This window comes from Procambarus clarkii, chromosome 21 (genome assembly GCF_040958095.1).
Source record: "Procambarus clarkii isolate CNS0578487 chromosome 21, FALCON_Pclarkii_2.0, whole genome shotgun sequence".
Classification (NCBI taxonomy): domain Eukaryota; kingdom Metazoa; phylum Arthropoda; class Malacostraca; order Decapoda; family Cambaridae; genus Procambarus; species Procambarus clarkii.
Window position 1 is genome coordinate 28,012,843 of NC_091170.1, and position 27,846 is coordinate 28,040,688.

Sequence of the window (27,846 nt, forward strand, 5' to 3'; positions counted from 1 at the left end):
GCTATGAACCCCGGGGACAGTCTGTGTGTGTGCATGTGTATGTATACATCTTGTGTCCTCTAGATGTATAAGGTCGAGCAATAGCTCTCTAGCCACGCCTTTCCATCTCCCGGGCTGTCGGTACAATGATTGTCATTCCTTCTGTTTCTCGTCGTAATTCTTGTAATGGTGTTTTAGGAATTAGTTTAATGCTTCTTGTGGCCGGGACCATGGACTTGCTATTCTTAACGTGAATACAAAAAACTTCCTGGTGTCTCTCCGGTTCGTTTGTGTCACCAACTTCTACCCTGTCCTTCTGTCATGGCCTTATGTGCATCATTTCAATTCCTTTTTATAACTTAAAAGTTGAAATCCTCCTGTGTGTGTGTGTGTGTGTGTGTGTGTTTGCTTGACTCTTGGACATATATTGATGATAATCCTATCTTGTGAACTTCCAGAAGAGGTTCGCGTCTCTTGGGACTAAGTTACAACAATTTTATTTTGTTTCATAGCGTCTTGATTTGTTTGAAACTTCTTAATATTCGTGAGTTTAACATTATTCCGTTAAAGCTAAATATAGTATTTGAAATTGGTGCGCTTAATTCACTCATTTCTTTTCAAGTTGAGATTTTGTAGCAAAAAGATTTAAACAAGAACGATATTTTTTAATGCTTAGAAATATATGAGAGTTTCCCCACCCATTTGTTGATATTATGTACTCAGCAACACCTCTGTATCTCTCACCTATCCTCAGCTAGTCGAACCCTCTTTCTCCTATTCACAGACTGCATCTAGCAGGAATATCTCTCGTCAACAATACACCTTTGTTGGCTCTCTCCTTCCCTTGAAACAATTCCCCCTTCAGTCCCTTCACCGAGACCCTCTCACCTGTCCCTGCGCCATAATCCCCTTCCCCTCAGCCCCCTGGACCTAGACCTCCCCTCGGCTCCTGGGTGCTCGGTGACGGACGGAGCTCCAGCGGATGGCTACAAACTCACAAGAATTTTCATAATCCGCTGATCGCGTTTCCGATATCCGATGCCCGGGCTGTCGGAGATGATACATATTTTGCCCAGAAGCCGTGTCCGAATAAGCAATGAGGCCAATGCATGTCATTCGCTCGCCACCTTCACTGAGACATGTGTCCCCCTCACGGAGGCTAAGTCCCCTCTTCACTTAGACAAGTTCCCCCTCACTGAGGCAGTTACCTCACTGAGGAGGATCCCCTCATCGACGGCATCTCCACACAGATGGCACCTCAGCCGTGATGTATTATCAAGAGGGTGGAAAGTTATAAAATATTTTGTTCTAGGTAGTGGTGACCTGTCAGCTATCTACCTGCTGTGATGGTGTTGGTGGGAATGGTGATGGTGGTGGTGTTGGTTGATGCGGTGGTGGTGATGCTGTAGGGGACGCTGGTGGGGGATTGATGTGTTGGTGAGTTTTCGATGCCTTTTGTTATCTTGAGAATGTTTGGTCTTTTAGTTGAGTACCTGTTAAAAGTACTTCTGAGATTCTTCTTCGTTGTGAGCGTGCTGGCTTGGCTGCTAGAGAGACGGTCTCGAGCTGACAAGGATCTCAGTTTGGAGTCATATTACATCCTCAAGATATCTGCGCATCTTCTTCTCTTGATATGTCATATATTTATATATTTTTCTCTATAAAATATTTCTCGTTTAGGTCTCCAATGATGTTACGAGGGATGTGAAAAGGGTATATATATATATATATATATATATATATATATATATATATATATATATATATATATATATATATATATATATATATATATATATATATATATATTGAAGGGAGTTCCACCTCTAGCTGGAAGAAGGGGGACCCATAGCCTCGGAGGAAACCACGCATAACGCATTAGAGGGAATGTTTAGATCCCCTCCAATACAGTTTCTGTGTGCTTTTCTCCTACCACCCCTTCCTTTTTTATTTGTTGTGCTTTATTATGCATTTATTATGTATTATATATATATATATATATATATATATATATATATATATATATATATATATATATATATATATATATATATATATATATATATATATATATATCTGGCCAACAATAAATCAGCAATGCCAGCCAGGTTCCGTCTGGCCATTCTCTCTGCAGTAAAATATTTAACACTGTGATAAAACGGAAAAGAGCAATAACACAGCCTGTTATGTTGTGTTTATGTTCTCTCCAATATTCTGAGCAGGTCTCTCCCAGGCCGACTATTAATGCTGAGCATGAGTGTCTCGTGAGAGTGTGAGCCCCTCACCTGATTTGGAGTACATCGTAAGTGCGCCCACTATCTTTCCCAAATTGGGTATCTGGAGTTCACTGCCGCTCACGTGATTGGTATGGGGCCCACTGCCGCCCACAGAATGGGTAAGGGGCCCACTACCGCCCACAGGATGGGTAAGGGGCCCACTACCGCCCACCGAATGGGTATGGGGCCCACTACCGCCCACAGGATAGGTATGGGGGACCACTATTACCCACTAGATAGGTATGGAGTGCATAACAATTTAACAAAGCTAAACTCTCTAATCATTCTTCTCAGACATGAGCCATCTGTCCAACCCAACCTTGCTACACAATTTTCAATGAGCCAGCTGTGAAACGTGGTTTCGGCAGCTGGCACAAGGCCCACACCCCTCCTGGAAGACAATTTCCTTTCCTGTCAAATGTTGCGCCGTAGTTCAGCTACACAAAGAATCGCTTATTGTTCAATAGGTTATCCAATATATATATATAAATATATATATATATATATAATATATATATATATATATATATATATATATATATATATATATATATATATATATATATATATATATACACACACACACACACACACACACACACACACACACACACACACACACACACACACACACACACACACACACACACACTTTATCGCTGTTTGCCAGTCTGCTGGTCTAGAACCCTGTGTTGCGGCTTCTCTCTCTGTCTCTCCCTCCCCTCTCTCTCTCTCTCTCTCTCTCTCTCTCTCTCTCTCTCTCTCTCTCTCTCTCTCAACACACATCGCGTTAAATGTACAAAATATTCTTTAATCATTACAAATTAACATAATGGTCTGCCTGTCGTCCGTGGCGTAAATTACCCACAATAAACCACCTCATTCAACAATGTCACACAAGTACTTTTATGAGCTTAATGAACCATTTGTATAACTCATTGTTATTATTATTATTATTATTATTATTATTATTATTATTATTATTATTATTATTATTATTATTATTAAACTTAGGTTTGTTGTTCTTATATTATTTTTCACGTTACTTAATTGCTTTTTCTGTACAATTATTTGTGCGGAAATATTTTAAACTGAATTTCATTTTCTGATATTAGCCATTCCATTGCGAGGTGTTTGAAATGCTGCAGTGACTGCATATTTTGGTTGCCGACCTGTTGCCAAAACGATTTCCATAACCTGGTGTATTTTAGTTGTAATGAGCGTCGATATTGTTCAGAACGAGCTGGGGAATGAGTATTGGGTTGAGGCCTGTTGGACCACGTATGTGGTGTATTGTTCTGGTGGGAGAGAGGTGCAGGGAAGCGAATGTGGGAGAATATTTGCCCTCTGTCCGCTGTGTAAAATACACATAGACAAGCCAGAACTCCTCCGTGTGAGCGAGGCTAAATGTACAGCATTGGGGAGGCAGGATTAGGTTAAGTTTTCACTAGTTCGTGGTCGTGTCCTACAGTTTGACTGACAGCTTTTTTGATGTGTCGGTTGACCACAATCAGCAGTTTTGTGGCTAGTTCTTCACGATGGATCTACTTGGTACATATAGAGTGTCAGATATATCTGAGTGACACGTATATTTCATAGCACAATTAGCTGCATCATCTTTCATATATGCCTAGTAAAGGAGTAGAAGATGCGTAGGAAAATTCTCGTAGCCTATGCGGGTGGTCAAGACGGTGGACGTCGATGCACTGAGGGAAGACGTGGGGCAAGCAACCTTTATCTTCAACTTAAAGCCCAGATTCTGCAAGGAATTCGGTCGTCAGGAAAGTTAATTTTAAACGCAACGTGTACAACTTCCCTAGTTAGCAGGGCACGTTGATCTAAACCTCACTTCCTCATAGTAACTATTAGGTAAGTACCACCCCATCACTTCACCACCACCACCACTAACATCTCACCCCACCACAGCTATACCTCTTCATTATTTCACACCTCATTCTTCATCTAATTGACAACTCCACCACGCCAATATGTTTTTATTCATACTGCCACCAACACTACCACTGACACACTACCCATGGCATAGCCACACTTCAACCTTCCTCAACACACTACCAACGTCTGTGGGGGGGGGGTGCATGAGCGTGTCCAAGCTTCCCTATACTTGCACAGAGCTCTACAGTACATATAGATATCTGCCTCACATCAAGGTAAAATCTCTCTCAGTTCAATGCAATTTCTTTCTTATTCACAACACCACTCACTCATATTTTCTTATCATTAACTTTCAGAATCTTTCAGACGAATAGAAAAAAATTAGAATAGAAATCTAAGATTTCAGAATCATTATCTTTCAGAAGATTATGTAATTATTTTCCTTTACGAGGTTCTCATCTCCTACATATGTTTCACACTGGGGCATAGTCAAGTGAATCAGTTAAATAACATAGTATTGGAGTACAGGACATTGAAATATTCACGTGACTCTGATTTGCAACATAGTGAAGGAGTTCAGTCACTTGTCACAATCATGTGGCAAAGTTTTGTTGCAGATTTAAGGGACAGTCAGGTGACACAGTCAAGTGACAGTCAAGTGACACTCACAGAAGCTGTCAAAGGCACTCTAGGTTTATACTTCTTGGCTGGACGATATTTTTTTTTTCTTTTGAGATCATGTTTCTCTCCAAGTTTTTCTTCGGATATTTTTAATTTCTTGTCTAGGAGTTCTCTCTCTCTCTCTCTCTCTCTCTCTCTCTCTCTCTCTCTCTCTCTCTCTCTCTTTCTCTTTCTCTTTCTCTCTCTCTCTCTCTCTCTCTCTCTCTCTCTCTCTCTCTCTCTCTCTCATTATCGACAATTTTTGGCCAGCATGCCACAAAACACCAGTTCCTCTTTACCGTTGCTCGGTACAGGACAGAAGACAGGTTTTTAAATGTCGAAAACGTGTATAAAGCGCGTATAATTTAGCAGGAATCTGAAATTACCGAGATATTTTTTACCATGTCGTCAACGCATATTTTTACTGGCATCTCAATTAAAATTCTTGAATATATTTTTCTGGGACATCTTCGTTTGGAAATCATATCACTTTCCTAACCCTCGTCGCTCTGGAAATACGTGTCATTTTCGTCTGGAGTCAGAATACAATGGAGCTCTGTCATTTTCACCAATGTCATAGTCAGAAAATATTCCCCTCTACAAGGAGAATCTCTTTAATTCGCGTTTTAGTTGAAACAATCCTCGATATGCAGCTGCGTCACTTTCAACTCAGACGAACATGACAACAATCCCAGCTGATAGTGATTTAAATCGCGCTTAAATTTATCTCTGAATGAATGATTGAAGCTGGAGGTTAAATATCCCATTGTACCTTACACGCTTAATTAAAGGTGTATAACAGGTCGCTGCTGGAGGAGACTACTCGGGCCCTTTTGAAGCCAAGAGATTAAACAGGATCAACGGATTAATTAGCGTATTTTTTGGATATAAGTTTTCGTGATATTACGTCTCTTCGATAGTTCAATTATACGAAAACATGCGTTTTTGGCCAACATAGTAAGTGATTACGAACTAAGGAGGCTGGGGGGGCTTTTGTTTGTTTCTTTGTTTTTTTTGTGTATGTGTGCATGTGTTGGTTTCTTTGTGTTTTTTTGTGTGTGCGTGTGTTTGAGGTGACAGTGTGTTTATTTTATATTTTTACCTGCAGATCCAAGCTATTATGTTGACCAAACCACACCCTAGAAGGTGAAGGGACGACGATGTTTCGGTCCATCCTGGACCATTCTCAAGTCAATTAGAATGATCACAATGGACTTGAGAATGGTCCAGGACGGATCGAAACGTCGTCGTCCCTTCACCTTCTAGTGTGTGGTTTAGTCAACATACTTTAGCCACGTTATTGTGACTCATCGACTGCATCCAAGCTATTAGCTCTTGGATCCCAGCTTTCTACCCAGCCTACTTTTTCTCAATTTCTACTACTTATGTTTCTCTTTAACACACAAACAAATCCCCAGGAAGCAGCCTAAGGAGCTGGCTAACCCACAGGTACCAATTTACTGCTAGTTGAACAGGTGCATCAGGGTGAAAGAAACTGTTCATTTGTTTCTGCCTCGGCCGGGAATGGAACGCGGACTCATAGGATTTCGACAGCCGAGCGATATCCACTCAGCCGCGAGATCTCGAGTGAGTGTGTGTAGTGTTCGTGTGTGTGTGTGTGTGGCTGTGTGATGATTTTCTCACTTCCGCTTAGTTGAATGGTACACTATAAGAGTCCTTGTCCCATAACAGAGTCACCAATCAGTTCACTCTACTGTATCACAACCCCAATCTACCACATCATCGCATCATATTATACAACACCACAAAACACTCCCGCCCACTCCAGAATACGTCCAATTGCACCTCACTTCTTTTCACGACGCTACATGGTACATCCCCACACAACGTTACACCTCGCAATACACATCCCCAGACACCATCATTACACAATCATCCAACAGTCGTTACACAACACAGTTCAGCGTTACGGCAACAATGGATCCTCTCACACGCACACAAGCGTTACAGCCAATCACAGGGGACCTCACTCCAATTATTCACGCACATGCACACACTTCCCCAGGATGCAGGCCGTAACAGCTGCCTAACTTCCAGGTACCTGTTTACTGCTAGGTGAAGAGGAGCATCAGGTAAGATAAACTCTGTCTATTTGTTTCTGTCTCGCCCGGGAATTGAACCCGGGTCCATAGGACCCCCCAGAGTGTTGTCCACTCGGCAGCATGGACCTTTGTTCTCACCTATTTGTGCTTTCGGGGGTTGAGCTCTGGCTCTTTGGTCCCGCCTCTTAGCAGTCAATCAACTGATGTACACGTTCATGAGCTTACTGGGCTCTATGGGTGTGTGTGTTTGTGTCTATTGTGTGTGTGTGTGTGTGTGTGTGTGTGTGTGTGTGTGTGTGTGTGTGTGTGTGTGTGTGTGTGTGTGTGTGTGTGTGTGTGTGTGTGTGTGTGTGTATGTCTGTGTTTAAGAATGTGTATTTTTAATAAAAAAGTAAGGAAAGAAGCTAGAGGGTAGGAAGCCTGTGCAGTGGGCAACCGACGGATGGAAAGTCGAACCCAGGAGCCTGAAATTCATTACAGAAAATCATATAAACGTCAACACATATAGGTGAGCACACACACACTCGTCCTACCGGTGCTAATCACAAACACCAACAGGTCAAGTCAATCAATTCTCGCCAACAATGTTATCTCCCAGACACAAGCTAAGGCTTCTCATCACGCAACCTCCGCAATTCTTCTCTACCACAGTAAGATCACTAGGACTGTTGAACCTCTCCTTAGTGAGCTTAGAAAGTTGTGCTTCATCTTGGTTCTCTTAGACTGGATTAATTAGCAAAGATAGGAGTGGAAGCTGCAGTGTTGATTACGTGTAGGTTGTCATAATGCAATTTTTTTGTGGAGAGAGAGAGAGAGAGAGAGAGAGAGAGAGAGAGAGAGAGAGAGAGAGAGAGAGAGAGAGAGAGAGAGAGAGAGAGAGAGAGAGAGAGAGAGAGAGAGAGAGAGAGAGAGAGAGAGAGAGAGAGAGAGAGAGAGAGAGAGAGAGAGAGAGAGAGAGAGAGAGAGAGAGAGAGAGAGAGAGAGAGAGAGAGAGAGAGAGAGAAAGAGAGAGAGAGAGAGAGAGAGAGAGAGAGAGAGAGAGAGAGAGAGAGAGAGAGAGAGAGAGAGAGAGAGAGAGAGAGAGAGAGAGAGATATCAAGCAACTAATAAAAGTTTTCGGTTCCAAGCAAAGTTCCTTAAAAAATCAAAGACTTTAAAACCTAATTATAAACTTAGGTAAACAACTCTCTTCATATTAAAAAATAAAAATCATAAGATCATTTCTGAACTGTTGAGAGTAAAAACTATATTTTGTATCCATCACAAGCGGCGGAGCATAGTTCATATTAATAAATAATTAGCGAAAGTTTAATTTTCAAACATTGTTATCAATTAATAATTTGATCACAATTTGCGAAAATGAGAACGAAATCATAGAAAGTTTGGTTCGTGCTCAAAACACAACAATATTACTTAATGATCTTCAGTAACAAATAAAGAGTCTTGCAGGGTTGGCGTTCGATACCCTATGGTCCAAGTAATTGAAGTCAACAGGCCCATTATGCTGATAAATCGCTCAGAAACTGATAGTTGGCCTAATTTGTTGCTTAACTTCTAGCTAGTTACTTTATTGATAGAGTTACCAGGGCTTCTGGCAGTTGGTACCCCCGTTAAATTGGCCAGTACACAAATGAATAACTGGGTAACTGGATGATTAATAAACTGAATGACTGAATTTATATATGGCAGACAATTATTATTTGCATTATTTATTTTAAAACATGTTTTTAACTTTTTCTAGCATTCTACTGATAAGAATGATAAGGAATAAGAATAAGGGTAGATTAATAATAAGGACAGCAACGAGAAAGTCAGTATGAGCGATGTGGAGGAGTCGAACCCACACTCTGGGTACACCCAAGCACACGTCTTACACAACTACACCACAACGTGCAAAAAACAATGCAACCTATCGTGGTGTGGATGTACAGTGGTCTAAGACGTATTTTTAGGAGTATTCAGAGTACAGGTTCGAGTCCCCCTTATGGCTGCTACTGATTTTTTCATGGACAGCACGTTAATGTCGTTTCGTTATGCAATAATAATAATAATAATAGTAATAGTAATAATGAAAATAATAAGAAAAATAGGTGCAAAAGGAAACAGAATGTGTTCACCTTACTTAGCTTCACAGCAGCTCTCTTTACTATTAATAAACAGACACGCATGAGACGTGAGGTTCCACTGCCACACAGATGTTCCGTTTGCACGAACAAAGCCATTCCGACGCTCATGTCAATCCCAAACCAGGAAAATTATAGAGCACGTTTGGGCAGGAGGTTGTCCAACAAACTCTGCCGTTTTGACAGTTTAGACAACTTGCAAATAACTATTAATTCTGTAAAAAATAAGTATACTCGGATCGCTAGCTTTTAAAATCAAAATGGCTTTCACGTGTCAAACAAAAACAAAAAAAACCGCTTCTACTACGAAAAAACAAATTCAGAAAACGACAGTTTGAAAATACAAAACAAAAATATTGTGACTGGAAGCTGAATTAAAGCTATATACTGACCCATGAGTAATAAGACTCCTACTCATGGGTCAATATCTGCTAGTAAATGAGTTTATGGAGTGAGATTAAGATGAAGAGAGAGAGAGAGAGAGAGAGAGAGAGAGAGAGAGAGAAGCTTCTCTTTCGGTCATTCTCGTTGCCATAGGACTGTGCAAATGCTGTTCTCGGCATAATGAAGGAAATCTGATCCTACACTATGACTGGCTCTATAAAACAAAAATAAACCGGTCCTGCTTGTCTCCATAATGCAGCCCGACGGTCGCCATTATCAACTGCCAATAGATGAACGTCAGTGTGCGTGGTGACACTAATTAACTTGATGTCTCGAGAGAGAGATAGAGAGCGAGACAAACAGAAAGAGGCAGAGAGAAAGTGAGAAATAAATTCGGAGAAAGAAAGGGGGGAAATGCATTCAGAAACTAAGCGGATGATAGATTTTTTATATCTTTTCATTGTCATTTTGTCATTCATATATATTGCGTATTTCCAGAGCACTTCTGGTATCGTTTGACGTTTTTGTTTTGACGATCAGCTGATATTTGTTGACATTTGTAATTTGACATCAGCTGATATATGTTGACATTTGTAATTTAGACATCAGCTGATATTTGTTGACATTTTTAATTTAGACATCAGATGATTATTGTTGACATTTTATCTTTATATTTTAGACATCAGCTGGTGTTTGTTGACATGCATTAGGTATGAATGAATGATGTATAATGATGAATGTATGTGTAGTCTGGTGGTATTTGCAACGAGTGTGGATGAATTGGGATGAACTATTTCATGAGTATGGGTGAACTGTCATTCTTTTTCTCTGTACCTCATTTCCAATACAGGTACCAATAGAGTATACTATTGGACGAGTATGCTATTGGATGTAATCAATATAAAAAAAAAATTGTACAAAATTCAGGTATTGACTTGTTGGATGTCAAAGGGACTAGGAAGGCCATAAGCTCTATAATATAGTTGTAAACTGTTAAGTGAGGCAGTATAGTATTTTTACTGTTTTACATTTACTTTTTATTAATAATATGTAAAAAATAAATTTAATGAAAAGATGAATGTCTATATTTTTTAACGTAACAACTATCACCCTCGTAAGTTAATTAGACTGAAGAAACAGAAGAAGAAAGTGAGGCCACTTTGAAGTAGATGGGTAGATGAAGTAGATGAAGACAAGGTTAAATATTAGGTTAGGTGAACTATTGAAGCCACAAGCTTTCCTCTGGATTGTACCAAGAACTTTATTAGATGAATAGCAAACTTTTACGTAAATGCCACTTTGTAATGGAGTTTTTGGAAGTCTGTATCATGCAAAGTTCCCAGAATAATTCTAATGTGATTGTGATGTCGATATTTTTGGTACCAGTTTGAAATTTTGTTTACAAGTTCATGAAGTTGGTTATCAGCAGAAGTTTGATCTGATGAGTGAGACTTAAGACATCACCAGATGAGATACTTAAGAATCCAAGTGGTTTGTGAGATACGAGGCATCACCAGTTGAGCGACTGCTAGCACGCTCACACTTGTGATGTGAGCAAAGATCACAGAGTTCTGGATTTTTCCGAAACAATTCAATCAGGATAGATAGACTCTTCCATCCCTCTCTCTCTCTCTCTCTCTCTCTCTCTCTCTCTCTCTCTCTCTCTCTCTCTCTCTCTCTCTCTCTCTCTCTCTCTTTCGCTTTGTCTTTCTCTCCCTTTCTTCCTCCCCTTCCATTGAATATTTTTTGGGTAAACTTCATTACGCTCGTTATTTCTTCGTGACATCTTCATACAATCCTCCCTCACGACAATTGTTCTTTCTCCATCAGTACACTTATTCTTTCTCCATCACTACAGTTATTCTTTCTCCATCACTACAGTTATTCTTTCTCCATCACTATAATTATTCTTTCTCCATCACTACAGTTATTCTTTCTCCATTACTATAATTATTCTTTCTCCATCACTACAGTTATTCTTTCTCCATCACTACATTTATTCTTTCTCCATCACTACAGTTATTCTTTCTCCATCACTATAATTATTCTTCTTCGCCATTATTAAAGTCAAATCATCTCCGTCACTATACTTACTCATTCTCCCTCACATGACCTGCTCCTTCACTACGCTTAGTCCTTTGTCCCTCATTTAGACCAACACAATCTTCTTCACAATTCATATTCCTATTCCCTTAGTACCCTTACTCCCTCTCCCTGACTAAGCTCCCTCACAGCACAGGACAGTCCCTAACATTTAACTACCCCATTACCTCTCCCCACCCACCTCTCCCTCGTGAATTGCAATAGCACTCGACTCTTCCACTCCTCTGTTTCAATCTTCCTTTGCAAAGGCTTCTTTCTCGCTCGGACACCCCTCTAATTCTTAAACTTCACTATCTACTCCCATAGCCACTCTTTAGCACCCCATTCGCTACCCACTTTCCATTCACATCCCACATCATCATCTCCATCTCTCCCCTGTGCACTCCCCCCTCCCAATAGGGGAACTGTGCAAAGTGTGCCCAATGTGTTATCCACTAGTCAACTGTCATGGGAAGGATGGGAACATTTAATCCTCTTTGTGCCTTAATCTATTATGTATTTAGCTGCGACGGAGATTAAATATTTTTTAAAAAATGTTTTTTTGTAACTTATAAGTTGTTATGAAAATAGGAAGGAGTAAGTTTCATTGCCACTTGTGATGGAGCATAGTGCCTCTTGTGAGGGAGCATAGTGCCTCTTGTGAGGTGGTATAGTGCCTCGTGTGAGGTATCATAGTGCCTCTTGTGAGGGAGTATAGTGCCTCTTGAGAGGTGCCATAGTGTCTCTTGTGAGGGAGCATAGTGCCTCTTGTCAGGTGGCATAGTGCCTCTTGTGAGGGAGCATAGTGCCTCTTGTGAGGGAGATGACAGACAATGATCACAAGCTGCTTGGCCGCGTCCTCCAAGCTCCAAGCTGCGATGAGTAATGACGTCACTATAAAATTTCCCACAGTGGAAGCCGGATGGAAACAAATGCATGCAAACTGCTTTAATACACGCGCTTTCAGTGAACAAATTTTGCTTTGACACGTTGCAATGCATTTGGGCCTGATTTGAATACGGATAGAGCACAATTGCTGGCCGCGTTCCGCATTTGCAACACCAATAATTTCCTATTTATTGAATAAGGGAGACATAAACATCAATCTGACCAAATTCCCTTCTAAATTTGCATAAATAGACTATTTGGACAGTCAGTTATAAACAAAATGGGTCAGTGATTATTTTAGATTTTCATTTGAGCTCTGAATGTGACGTTCTGCAGATATATGAAATGCAATGGTTCGACCAGCTTGTGATTTGCATATAGATGCCCTGTCAGTCTAGCTCTCTCATTTATATATATATATATATATATATATATATATATATATATATATATATATATATATATATATATATATATATATATATATATATATATATATATATATTTATTTATTTATTTATAATAAAGATGAATCACACAGCCGAATAAGACTTATAGGTTGCATGTAGGAACTAGGAAGGTGTCAGCATTGAGGAACCAGCATGGTGTGAGCATGGTGGTACTGCAATGATGTCAGCATGGAATGAAAACCTAAACATAGCAGCATGGAAGCATAAGAGTGAAGGCATCAGCGTGACGAATAAGCATGTTGGAGTTAACGTACTGGCGTCAGTGTTATACATGCCACGTTTCTAAAGGGCTTTTCTCTTTAGGAAAATGCACAGGATGTCAATCAAAATGCAGATTGCATTCCGGTTGAATAAAACGTGAAGCATGAAACAATTTCTAGGTGACAAAAAAACAGAAGCTCTTGCATATATTTTTACTTCTATATTTTTGTTTTGGTTAGACAAAATCTCATAGTTTCTTTAGCTATTATTTACATGTTTTAAAGGTATTAAATTGATTTATGTTTTATATTATTAAAATTTTATTAATATAATAAAACACGATAATAATAATAATTATATAATAATAAATTATTCCTCTGGCTTATACCCTAACTGTTAAATTATGCCATTACATCTGCTACTTAATGGTATCGCAAGTCATTTTTATAATGAACAAAAGGTTTGATCAAAGTGAACTGAACTATGGAGATACATAACCTAGCTTTGTGTATCAAGTATAATAATAATTTTTTTATAAGATGATTGAAGTTTTGAATGAAAGGCACTAGATATAAACACCCATATGCTTCTGAAAGGCTCAAATGTATCAGGATTGAATCCAACACCCGAGCAAGATTTATAAGGTGCTCAATCTCACAAGCTGCAATACATTATGACTCAAGCACAATATATATACTCTTTGTCTTCTTTTTAGACCAGTGTTTCAAATGAATATCCATTCATAAGATAAGTGTATCATTTTTGCCCATTGGTCGCACAAAACAAGTGAATTTTTAATATATATTTTATAATTCTTATATTAGAATGTACGTATGTCTGTTCCAGGCTGGAGGTCAGATGCTTATCACTAGATTCTCCAAATTTTCCACAATGGTAGCTGTGGGTTACATGTCCATAATGGTAGGGTCGCCACCATTCAATGGGCAAAGTGCCACAGAATATATTGTGAACCTTATGCCGATTCTGTTATAACAAATAATTTTTGAAATATCGCAAAATGTTATAGAGGGATTTTTTAAATATGTCAATAAATTATAGGTATGAGTCTTGGGCTGTAATAGATCAATGAGAGAGAGAGAGAGAGAGAGAGAGAGAGAGAGAGAGAGAGAGAGAGAGAGAGAGAGAGAGAGAGAGAGAGAGAGAGAGAGAGAGAGAGAGAGAATAATTTCAGAACGCTCTCTCCTCACCCCTTTCTCACTGCGGCAAACTGCTAGCTAGAAACGTATAAGATAACACTGCACACAGAATTTTTTTATTGTTTGTTATATGTATAGGAAGGGAGGGGAATTATCAGGGAAAGTGCCAAGCCATTACGACTATATAGCACCTGGAAGTGGTCAGGATAAAGAAACGGGATGGGACGGGGGGTTAGGAATGGTGTCCAACCTCTTAGACGGTCGGGGATTGAAAGCCGACTTGCATGAAGCGAGACCGTCGCCCTAACGTCCAGCGAATATACTGCCTCTAATTCAATTTTTAACTACCCATCATTTTAATCTGTACATTTTATGAGCACACAACTCAGGAAATATATTTTATCAAGCGTCTCGCACAGAAACATTTCGTCAAGTTTGCGTTGTACAATTTTTTTCCAAAGTATCGCATTTTTTGTTATCGTCGAATCTTTTGGTTTCTTGCGTAAACTTGCGTCTTATAGAGTCTAGACCATAATATTTGGCACAACATATATGGGTCATATATATACACCTCACGATAAATCCCTCCAATTGTGAAATGTTTTCCTCCAACACAAGTATCGTAAATAGAGTAACAGCCACTTTGTACGGTGTTCCTACAATTAGTCCTACAGACTGCACCCTTCTCGAAGCATCTCTTTGGCTAACACCATTAAAGAGATCCTAGGAAAGAAAAACATTGACCTCAATATGTTGGAAGCTTCTGATGCATCTTGCTTCCTACTAGGGTTCCTATCTCTAACGAGGCTAACCTACTACTTGAAGTGTGCCCCAGCTTCCAACAGCCCAAGGAACAAACAGCACGGCATCCTATTGAAGACTATGTTAGAAAAAGTTACCTCTCAATTCACCTCTCACCTCACAAAATAATCCAGGCTTCCAGTCATACTCCGGAGCTTCAGGGACCTCGTCAAGGACATTCTACCAGATAATTAAGGTGAGTCAAAGAAGATAAATGATCACAGCTTTGCAGAAAGCACTGATAAATAGTGTTTCCTTGCAGTCCTAGTACCAGGATCAACTCTATGAAATAACAACAAACAATCCAGCTCGATAAACAAACTGTAGCTTTCTTCAACTGAGTAATAGTCATGCTCTCTTCGCAACTATGAGAGCTCCCCATGCAAAGGATACACCTTAGGCTGCACTCATGTCTGCAACAAATCCACATCTTGACCTGCTACACCTCCATGTTGCAGCTGATTTTCCCCTTACTGCCTGAATCCACACAAGTATATTGGTGTATTTGCAGAGAGGTTGATGAAGATGAGTTGCATGATCTGTTATGTGGAAATCCCAAGATATTTATCTTGGGATTACCCAAGACGCGGCTCCTCACCAGGAGGAGTCGCGTCTCTGCCCAGTGTTCATCAGATTAAGAGCCCCGTTGAACAGAATTTGGCGCTGCCTATTCTCATCAACAATGGCCAAATGTTCGTTATTCCAGCCGCCTAGACCTATGTTTACAAGTGAAAAATACTTCTGAGGTTTCCCAAGTGTTTACTTTTCAAAATCTTTTTCAAATAACAGTGCTTCACTGCCTTCGTTTGTTTGAGTCACAGTTCTCTAAATATTTACACACATATTGCAGATACAAATAACCTGCCGCACCTAGCTTAAAATATAACCTAGCTTAAAGATCGTCCATATACCATATACAAATATGATATCAAAATATAATTAATTCCTATTCATTTTTCATTGTACCTCACCTCACTTCATCTCTCTCTCCTGCCTATATATATGTCCAATACTTGACTTGTAAATCATTCCTTATGAAGATGAATTTATATACAAAAGTACTTAAGGAAATTCCTGTTTCAATTCTTCCTCCGTGGTCTGACACTGTCACCAAATACAAATTATATATTATGAATTTATCTGTGACAAAATACCGTTTTTCAATGCAAAGAACATTAACATTGCGGAACGCGTCCTTGCAGTCCGCTGTCGATTACACGAGCGTTGCCTCAGGATTATATTTGACGTGGGAGAAGAAACCCAGATTAAAAATTTACATAATTTATTTAACAGAAAAATGGATAGTCACTCCAATTACCTTTAGGCAAAATATCATTACAGCCCACAGAAGTCTGAAGTTTGGTACTGACAGACGCTACAGTATAGAAAGGAAAGCAATATTCTGTTACCTGCTTCAGAATTCTGATCTGGAAATGTGGTGTGTAAACAGCTTCGATGTTGCGATATAGATAGCCTCCCCAACGGTGATTAACTATCCGGGCAGTTTTAGTGTGCATAACGAGCGGGTCGTTAAGCTCTGGGGTTTTAATGAGGAGCAAATTGCGGGTTATTAATGAGGGGAAGATGTTGTGAAGGGAAGATTTTGAGCAAGGGGGGGGGGAGGATGAGGGGGGACTATGAAGACTGGAGAGATGAATGGCCATATATTCAACAGTCTGGCTTCCTGACTGGCCTTGGTTTTTCTTGTTTCGAAAATGTTATTGTGTTTTTTCCAGTTGCATTTTAATTTTATAGGAGCCGTTTTGTACCATTATCAGTAAAAATATATATTTGAATCGTTCAACTGACGTTGTTTGTAACTGTCGATTAAAGGTTTGAAATATTTATTCTTAAACAAGGGTTAAAATGTTACTGTTAAATCGAAGAATGCTTGTAACTAATTACTATAATAACTAGAGCTAAAATCTGAATTTCAATCATCGAGTTTATAGTAACAAGTGAAGTGAGAATCGTGATGAATAAAGAACATTGAATATAGTTGACCACACCGCACACTAGAAGGTGAAGGGACGACGACGTCTCCAGTTGGCCCCCTACTGGAGACGTCAGTTAATGATTCTCCTTTCTGGTTTCCCAAGCTTATTCGGTTCTTGTTGGAGACTCAGTCAATGATTTCCATTGCTGGTGTTCCAAGCTTCGGTGCTGGTGCTCGACATATGGTGCAACTGAAGTACGACTATAATGACGATTGCATATATATTATATATATAAATTCTCCCCTCGACCTTTTTTTCCAGCTTTCCTTCAATTCATTAATCTATTCCTCTCCACTTCCTCTACTGCTTCCTATTTATACTGCTCTTGATCATCCTTTTTTCACCTTTCAATCCTTCTCTTCCTTCCCTAAGTCCTTTATCTGTGTCCTTTATCCGTGTCCGGTGTAATTCCTTCAATCTCTTCCCTTCTCCGCCCTTTTATCTTCATTCTTCATAATACCGCAACTCCCTTCCGCTAATTCCTTTTCAACTTCGTTGTAATATATTTATTTTAATGCAATTTTTCTGTTATTTTTCAGTATACGGTAAAATTCCTGATTGCTTGTGAATTATTTAGTTCTCTCTCTCTCTCTCTCTCTCTCTCTCTCTCTCTCTCTCTCTCTCTCTCTCTCTCTCTCTCTCTCTCTCTCTCTCTCTCTCTCTCTCTTTCTCCCTCTCTCTCTCTCTCTCGTCCCCCTCCTCCTCTCTCTGTCTGTCTGTCTCTCTCTCTCCATCTATTTTTTCTCCTCCTCACCTTGTGATCCCCGGTGTACCGTGGGGGATGACCAGAGGGCCAGATACCATCCGTATCTCACCTTCCATCACCCTTCTGTATGTCAGGTTACATTGCTCGTTACTCACGACACTGATGTCTGATTGCACTGGCTCACGATGTTGCAAATTGACTTGGGACCGAATCAAGCCGCTGCAGACTGGTTCAAGAGGAGGGGTGTTAATTATGTAGTTGATGGAGCGCTGCGTGTCTCTCTGGGGGAAACAACTAGTTATGAGTTGTTATTAAAGTGACCTCGATTGCTGAGTACTGTGTCAAAAGTTATTAAGAAGGTAATTCTCTACTTTGTTCATTATCAGTTCTAATAGGAGCTGCGTATGCAGACGATGAGTCACAATACCGTGGCTGAAGGAATGATCAAACACAATTATAAAGTCGATTTTGATAATGGTCCAGGACGGACCGAAACGTCGTCGTCTCTTCATCGACTGGTGTGTGGTTTTGTCAACATATTAATTGCGTATTTGCATAAATGTATATTGTATTATTTTGGGTATTATATAAAGTTATTTGCTGGAATAAGTATAGATTATTAATAAGTAAATGTTTCGATAAGTAGAAGACATTTCTGTACTAGTTTGTGGACCGAATACCTCAGAGATAAATAGTTGCACTTATCACTGAGGTTACATACTAAAAGATTAAAACAATTGAGTGAACAGTTGAGTTGAAAACTCCGAGCTCGTGGGAAGAAGGGAGGGAATTATCAGGATAAAGCGCCAAGCTATTACGAATATACAACACTTGGAAGGTTCACGATTATGATTTGGGATGGGACGGGTCTGAGCACTTGAACTTACGTCCCATTTTAGCGAAATAAATGGCTTAAAAGAGATTAAGATCTAATTAATAACGAATGGAAGCCTGTGATGAAAAGTCGTTGTTAGAGGAAGTCTCATGGCTCCCAAATCTGTCTTAAATTTACAAGAAAACAACTTGCCTTCAGAATATACGTGTACGGTGAAAGATGCTGTATTCATATGGTGGTAGATAAGAAGTTTAAGTAATCCTAAAGGCGTTTCCCAGGCATTGCTAGAATATTTAAAAAGGGGTAAAAAACTGATTTAAAATCAAAGGAAATGTGTGTATGTGTATTTATGATTTTAATTTACTATTCCAGCCTGCAAGATTGAGCTGTTAACTCCTGGACCCCCGCCTTTCTAACTGATTTCTGACCCATACTTTCACACACACTCACACATAGTGTGTGTGTGTGTGTGTGTGTGTGTGCGTGTGTGCGTGCGTGCGTGCGCACGTTCAAGTGGTTGCGTGAACATATGTCACACAAATCATGACCCTGATTGCACATACTTTCACACCATTGACGGTATGTTACCTGCCGACAGCCTGATATCCGCTCTCTCTCGTCTCCCTCAACCCCGGCAATACCCAAGTACAGATTACCACCACATAATCACCCGATCCATCACTCCCTTGCCTCTTGTTGACCATAAATCATGCGCCCAACCCCATCAGACTCTCCTGCTAGCAGGTCCGCATCGCTCTTGATCATTCCTAATCCATCATCCCCTTTTATGTGATCATGACTTCATGGGCGCATGTTGGGTGTCCAGGACTTACAAGACATGAAGGATAGGTTCTTGACATCATTTGCTGTTTTGTTTATCATAAGTAGGGGCATACACGCTCCAAAATACACTTGCGTTGAGAGGTGTGTACATGGTCAAACCTGGCATACGTAATATACATATATCTATACATACTCTCAGAAAATACGTAAGTATATTTAAGGAGCACAAAATCTTCCACGCGGGTGGTGCCACTGCCATGAGGCATGCGATATGAACAGCGAGTATAGCATGATATAACAAATATATTATATTTGGGGTTATTTAAGTCAAAAAGTAACTTCATTATTATGTTTAATATAACTGGAACCATTATAATTCGGTCATTACATTGTTGGAAGGATGCGAAAACTCAGGTAGAGTTTGGTTGATGAAGATCAATAATTGTAGTCAAAACTAAGCAGCAATCTTATGTTGTGTTGACGTTCGTAGTGACTGAGATAAGAGAAGATAAGTGAAGAGTGGGAGGAATGAAGGATGAGCAATTTTCCTGAGAGAGTCTTCTGAAAAATGTGACGTGTTTGAAGATGTTAATTTCGATGAAGTGTTACCATGTATCATCAAGACTCAACACGCATGGCCAGACGTCATCACTCATCCTCACACGCCTCCAAGGCATCAATAAGGCGTCGCCACGTATCATCACACATCACCAAGCATCACCACTCATCACATCTCTATCGCATCTTAGCATAAACATATGCACACGCTCTCTCGCTTTTTAAGAGTACTTTCATTGTTCAGTGTACTCGAGTATAATGGGAGACATTATAATAATGATGTCTCATTTACATGAATTTCATGTACTATTCGATGGGAAAAGGTTAGCCATGCCAGTCACTAGAGCACCTGTTGTCATGCCGCTTCACACCATGAGTTTCACTTTAGCACCTGTTGTCACTAGAGTACCGCTTCAGACCATGACAGACACCACAGCACTTGTTATGCCACTATAGACGAACATCCCTGGAAACACAAACTGAAACTGTCTCTATTTTCTGCTTGTTACAACTTGTAATAAAGTTGTTACATCTTGGCTTAACGTGTTTATGACGTATTAGAAAGTTATTACAACTTTCTATATTAGGTGTTATAACTGGTTAGGTGTTAAAACTTGTTCGAACGTTATACCAACGTCGTAGTTTCGGTGTGTGTTTGGCGGAATTCGACCTCGGCTTGTTAGCGTGTCCAATTATTTTATTAACAAAATCAGTCCAAGCACTGCAACCATTGATAATCACGATACCTGTCCCATAACACCATGGATATCGTAAACTGCGACCGCCAATATATATCGGACCCTTCCACTGACAAACTGGATACATATATCACGTCTCTTATAACAACTAAAGTCTTCTAGGGTGCACCGGTTCCTGACTATAAATCAGATTGGATCGGCTATATAACGCGAGGCAGCCCAGACATCCTACAAATCGTCCCTTCAATCAAGCACCTGGTAACAGTGAGGCGGGTCTCGTAGGGGAACATTGCTTCCAGCTGGGTTATTTGTTTATGGTAAGCTGCGTTAATTAAGATGGTTAGTATAATTTGCTTTCTTAAAAGTTTCCTTCAAGGTGCGTGTGTGTGTGTGAGTGTGTGTGTACTCACCTAGTTGTACTCACCTAGTTGTGGTTGCGGGGGTTGAGCTTTGGCTCTTTCGTCCCGCCTCTCTACCGTCGATCAACTGATGTACAGATTCCTGAGCCTACTGGGCTCTGTCATATCTACATTTGAAACTGTGTATGGCGTCAACCTCCACCACATCACTTCCTAGTGCATTCCATTTATTACCTATTCGGTTAATCAGTAGTTACTACTGCTACTACTACACAGTTACTGCTGTGTGTGTGTGTGTGTGTGTGTGTGTGTGTGTGTGTGTGTGTGTGTGTGTGTGTGTGTGTGTGCGTGTGTGTGTGCGTGTGTGTGTGTGTGATTTGCATAAGCTGTTACGAATAAAGTTTATGATCCTGATAATGACAATGTCTACGCGCTATGCTGTTATTGTGACACTCTTATGTAATAAATGTTCTGTAATGTGTATGTAAACTTTCCCGGTTATAATATACAATAATTCATGAATACAGTTTTTTATATGACTTTAGTTGCATCTCATCATGAGGTCTGTAAGCATTGCTAGCAATAAGTTCCAAGGGGCAGCAATGCTCATAAATATTATACATACTTCTAAAGCACTAATACATTGCCAAGCAAGTGAGCAAAATAATAGACGCAATTTTTGCTAACGAACCACAAGTAATGTAATTTACATTAATCTCAACGAGCCCGCATATATATACAACATTGTGAACACTCGTTTGTTCTTGGTGTTATCACATCCCACACATACAATGGTTTATGCATTATGAATATGCTAATGGCATCATCAAAACTAAAATGAAACACAAAATACTGCATGTTAAGTATTCGACGAAGAGCAGTTAGAGGATATATATATGGACATCACTCTGGAGGTCGGCAGTTTCGTTCGTGGAGATCAGCAGCTGGGACTTGTTTTCATAGACCCCTAGTGCGTTTTTTTTAGTGTGTGTGTGTGTGTGTGTGTGTGTGTGTGTGTGTGTGTGTGTGTGTGTGTGTGTGTGTGTGTGTGTGTGTGTGTGTGTGTGTCTGTGTGTGTGTGTGGGTGAGTGAGTGTGTGTGTGTGTGTGTGTGTGTGTGTGTGTGTGTGTGTGTGTGTGTGTGTGTGTGTGTGTGTGTGGGTGAGTGTGTGTGTGCATAATTTGAATAATAACGCAATATCTTTGTTTCAAATAAAGTACAGAATTTGAACATTCCATGTTTCATCATTATACAACGTGGGACTCCACATAAACTATGCATCAGCCCACCAGGGGGTTCTAATCAGTGCCTGGCCGCTAGTTAACCTGATGCCGTATATGGGCAGCCAGCGATGCATATTTCATGATGCTGATGAAGAACAAGACCTAAACCCATTTTATACCGGAGAATATCTCAAAATTTAGACTGAGAAATCGACATTAATTATTTTGTTCTCAAGTCATTATTGTCCAAGCTTGATCTTTGATACAATAATAAGTTTAACCAAATTCCAATTACAAAAAAATGAGGTTATATTAAATAGGCTCCGTTTGAGAATTCATGAGATACATAAGAACAAAGGAGACTACTTCCACCTTGGTCCATACGAGACAACTCATTTAAATCCACCCAAACTTATTCATATATACAATATGTCTATCCTACGCTTGAAACAAGGGATTCCACGTCATTTGTGATGCCCGGTAATTAGCACCATTAATCAGCCAACTTATTTACCAACCATTATTTACCCAGGTCTTTCTTGAATTTAAACTTATTTAATTTATATCCATTGTTTCCCGTTTGTATATTTAACACTTAATTGTTCATATCCCCTTTGTTATACCCTTTCATCCCTTTAACACGTCAATCATGTCGAACCATTGCTCATCACCTTACTTGGGGATGTAAATTATGCATTTCTTAATCTCTCTTCATATTAGGTGTTTCGGACCGGAACTTCACCATTTCTCTATTTTCGCATGTGTGGGTTGGGTGTCAGATGTGTGGGTTGGGTGTCAGATGTGTGTGTTGGGAGTCAGATGTGTGTGTTGGGAGTCAGATGTGGGGGTTGGGAGTCTTTCTTTCAGTCCCGTTATTATTACTTCATTCCTGCTGAGGTCTCTAATTTCTAGGACAATTTTTTGTTATTCATATATATATATATATATATATATATATATATATATATATATATATATATATATATATATATATATATATATATATATAAAAAATATATATATATATATATATATATATATATATATATATATATATATATATATATATATATATATATATATATATATATATATATATATATATTAGTATATTTTGGTAGCAGTCTTTCCTGTAGACATATATTATTAAATATGACCGAAAAAGTAAGATTAATAATTCTAACACGAATTTTCTCAATCTTTCGTACATTACGCTTCACTGTTGGAGGTAAATCAAAAATCACTTCTCCAAAATTCATTTTTATTTCTAGTCTGACGCGACACGGGCGCGTTTCGTAAAACTTATTACATTTTCAAAGACTTCACAAATACACAACTGATTAGAACGTATCTCTGATTTTATATCTACATTTGAGTGAGGTGGGAAGGGTGATGTGGCATTAACACAAGACAGAACAGGAGGGGATATTAATAGGGTATTAAAAGTATCAACACAAGACAGAACAGAAACAATGGGTATTGAATAGAAGTGTTTGTAGAAAGCCTATTGGTCCATATTTCTTGATGCTTCTATATTGGAGCGGAGTCTTGAGGTGGGTAGAATATAGTTGTGCAATAATTGGCTGTTGATTGCTGGTGTTGACTTCTTGATGTGTAGTGCCTCGCAAACGTCAAGCCGCCTGCTATCGCTGTTTCTATCGATGATTTCTGTGTTGTTTACTAGGATTTCTCTGGCGATGGTTTGGTTATGGGAAGAGATTATATGTTCCTTAATGGAGCCCTGTTGCTTATGCAACAGCAACAGGGCAACTTATTGCTTATGCAACAACTGGCAACTGTTGCTTATGCAACAGCCCTGTTGCATAAGCAACAGGGCTCCATTAAGGAACATATAATCTCTTCCCATAACCAAACCATCGCCAGAGAAATCCTAGTAAACAACACAGAAATCATCGATAGATACAGCGATAGCAGGCGGCTTGACGTTTGCGAGGCACTACACATCAAGAAGTCAACACCAGCAATCAACAGCCAATTATTGCACAACTATATGCTACCCACCTCAAGACTCCGCTTCAATATAGAAGCATCAAGAAATATGGACCAATAGGCTTTCTACAAACACTTCTATTCAATACCCATTGTTTCTGTTCTGTCTTGTGTTGATACTTTTAATACCCTATTAATATCCCCTCCTGTTCTGTCTTGTGTTAATGCCACATCACCCTTCCCACCTCACTCATGTGTAGATATAAAATCAGAGATACGTTCTAATCAGTTGTGTATTTGTGAAGTCTTTGAAAATGTAATAAGTTTTACGAAACGCGCCCGTGTCGCGTCAGACTAGAAATAAAAATGAATTTTGGAGAAGTGATTTTTGATTTACCTCCAACAGTGAAGCGTAATGTACGAAAGATTGAGAAAATTCGTGTTAGAATTATTAATCTTACTTTTTCGGTCATATTTAATAATATATATATATATATATATATATATATATATATATATATATATATATATATATATATATATATATATATATATATACATATATATATTACAAACATACAGGCACTCAAACACATACTGTACATATTCAATTAAAATGACATAGTAAATCAATTCGGCAGTCCCAACGCGCATACTATTCAAACCGAACGTAATGGAACGAACACAGTTGAACTTCAATGATGCTTTGTTCAGCAGTTCCGCCCCAGGTTTATTTCAATGGAATATCTATAAATTTATCAGAATTGGAAGCCAGCAAAAGGCACTTTGATATCAATAGCTCCAATATCACATTGACGCTTATGCTGTTCATCGCACAGGGAGGGTATTGCCGCGTGATATGTTGTTCTGGGGTGTCGATGCAACACAGCACGCAACACTCTGACTCGTTGCTGTGGGATTTGTGTTACAATTGCACTTGGTGTTCCCAGGCAGCTGTCCGGAACACATCGGAGATGCTAGGAGGCTGCTGAAACTTGATGCAACTTTGCTGGAGATTATGTTCCTGTGTTATAATGATGCGTTAATTAATACTGTGATACACTAGTGCTCTGAAACCGTGTTACAGTGACGCTGTGATGAGATGCTATATTAATGCTAAGCTACTGCAATGCAGTTATGCTGTTGTATAGTGTTATATTGATGTTTTGACGAAGAGTTACAGTAATAATGTAACCATTCCACTACCATGTATATAATGGGTATGGTGGTGCTACCCGTAACTCTCCACAGAATTCCTGGGGTATACCTGTTGTTGGTTCTGGGAGTTAATTCTACTCCATGATTTACTTAGTCCAGCAGACTGTTGCTTGCAACGGGCCGCAGAGGCCCACATTTTCACTACAACCTGGTGGTTCAAACACTTCATGGAGGAACGTATCTATTTTTTGTTGAAAAGTTCCACTTTTTGTCTAGCAATATTTCTTATGCTTACCTGGAATTGAGTATTTATTAAACTAATTAAACCAAACGAATACACATTGCAAAGAACCAGTTTTGAGTATAATAAACGTCTCAATCACACTCCGGCCATCAACAATCGTTCTACAGAAGAACTTTATTTATACCTGAGTTTAACTAGGTTTTACCAAGGTTTACCAGCGTCGTTCAGGGACTATGAGAACCTTTCACTGTTTACTATAAGTTCTTCCAGTTTTTGTGAAGGGTCTTTCAGGGTTTACCAGGGCCTTTCAGGTGATTCCCCGATGGTTCCTTGGACTATCAAGCTCTAATGGCACAACACAACCAAGCAGCACACGAGAATATACTGATATGATATATAATGAATAATGAACTTCTATAGGTCTTAAACGGCAACTAATGCGCTCTTTTTGATGCCTATGACTCAACGTGGGTAAGTATTCCCAAGCATCCTGCCTTCTTAGCTGCCTATCGACCTAACATTATACTTACTTACTCATATACAATGAAATATAAAATAAAAATTATAATGTTAATTATTCGAGCTTATTCTCTAATGTTTTAATATCTTCCTCGCTCTTTCCCTCCAAAATACACTTAAGACTATTCTATAAACTTGAAGAACGCTGGGTAGGATATGAGGACAAAGTCATTTTCCTCCAAATAAAATATCTCACATATCCTCCAACTGCAGGAAACGTAGATGTTAGTAAGTCCCTTTTGCGTGATAATTCAAGGAGATGCTGGCGACAGCATCTTCCAGAGAGAGAGAGAGAGAGAGAGAGAGAGAGAGAGAGAGAGAGAGAGAGAGAGAGAGAGAGAGAGAGAGAGAGAGAGAGAGAGAGAGAGAGAGAGAGAGAGAAAGAGAGAAAGAGAGAGAGAGAGAGAGAGAGAGAGAGAGAGAGAGAGAGAGAGAGAGAGAGAGAGAGAGAGAGAGAGAGAGAGAGAGAGAGAGAGAGAGAGAGAGAGAGAGAGAGAGAGAGAGAGAGAGAGAGAGAGAGAGAGAGAGAGAGAGAGAAAGAGAGAGAGAGAGAGAGAGAGAGAAAGAAAGAGAGAGAGAGAGAGAGAGAGAGAGAGAGAGAGAGAGAGAGAGAGAGAGAGAGAGAGAGAGAGAGAGAGAAAGAGACTAGTGTTCCTTGGTTATAGAGCAGCAGTTTCTATACAATAAGCAAAATTTCGTGGTTGCACAAGAGGTAAAATGTCTGTAGGCGGAGGAGAGTGAGGAATTACAACAGAGGCCGAACCATGCACTTTCCTAGCTGTGTTAAGCTGTTCTTTCAAGGATTCAACGAGGGATTAACCGTGGATTTATTACTGCATCCGCTGGAGTCAGGAACTGGGTTTAGATCTACTTAAGAATATTCATTGTTTCCTAAATCCTGGCTTGTGCTCTGAGCCCAAATAAGTTTAATGTCGTTACATTAAATATATATATATATATATATATATATATATATATATATATATATATATATATATATATATATATATATATATATATATATATATACATATATATTTATATATATATATATATATTTATATATATATATAAATATATATATATATATATATATATATATATATATATATATATATATATATATATACATATAGTCTCCATTACTACTTCTTATAAACAGTATATATACTGCAATTATTTATTTAAATCAACAATAATAATATATAATAATATCATCCATGAACTTAACACAAACTCATCAAAATTCATATGCCGGGTTCATCCCCTCATTCCATCATATGAAAATCAACAAATCATTGATCACTACGGAAGTTGCAATCATATTCATGACTTTTCATTGAGGAAAAAAAACGAACGTTGATATAAGTGCCCCTATATAACGAGCCCCTGGCTCCTGACACATGTATGTCAGCTTATTCATTGTTCGTTATACATGAATTGTTCTATTGAATATATTCATTTATTTAAATATTCAGGCAGTTATTTATATGAACAATGTGTCTAGTATTTATTTCTAGTTTTATTATTATTATTAAAAACGCTAGTGGGAGCAATTTAAGGGAAATGAGTTAACTTGGTTAACTAAGTCAAGTTAACTGTTAGCAGTAGGTAATGTTAGGTGTAATTTTAGCAGCAGCAACAACACTAGTAATGGTAGTAATAGGCCTTTGCAAGTCTTTACTACTCACGGTCATGCCAATTCTGGGTTTAACTACATACAGTAGACGACATACAGGTCTCAACTACACATAACCTCAAGCCAGATTTTTCATATAGACATTTCTCACTAATATACCTTCTTCACAATACACCTTCTTGACTCTAGACGTTCTATAA

At 39.0% G+C, this 27,846-nt stretch overlaps 1 protein-coding gene across 1 annotated transcript in view; it reads right to left on the reverse strand.

Moving 5' to 3' along the window:
• Window positions 1–27,846, reverse strand: part of LOC123749446 (contactin-3) — a 113,727-nt gene that overhangs the window by 56,612 nt on the left and 29,269 nt on the right.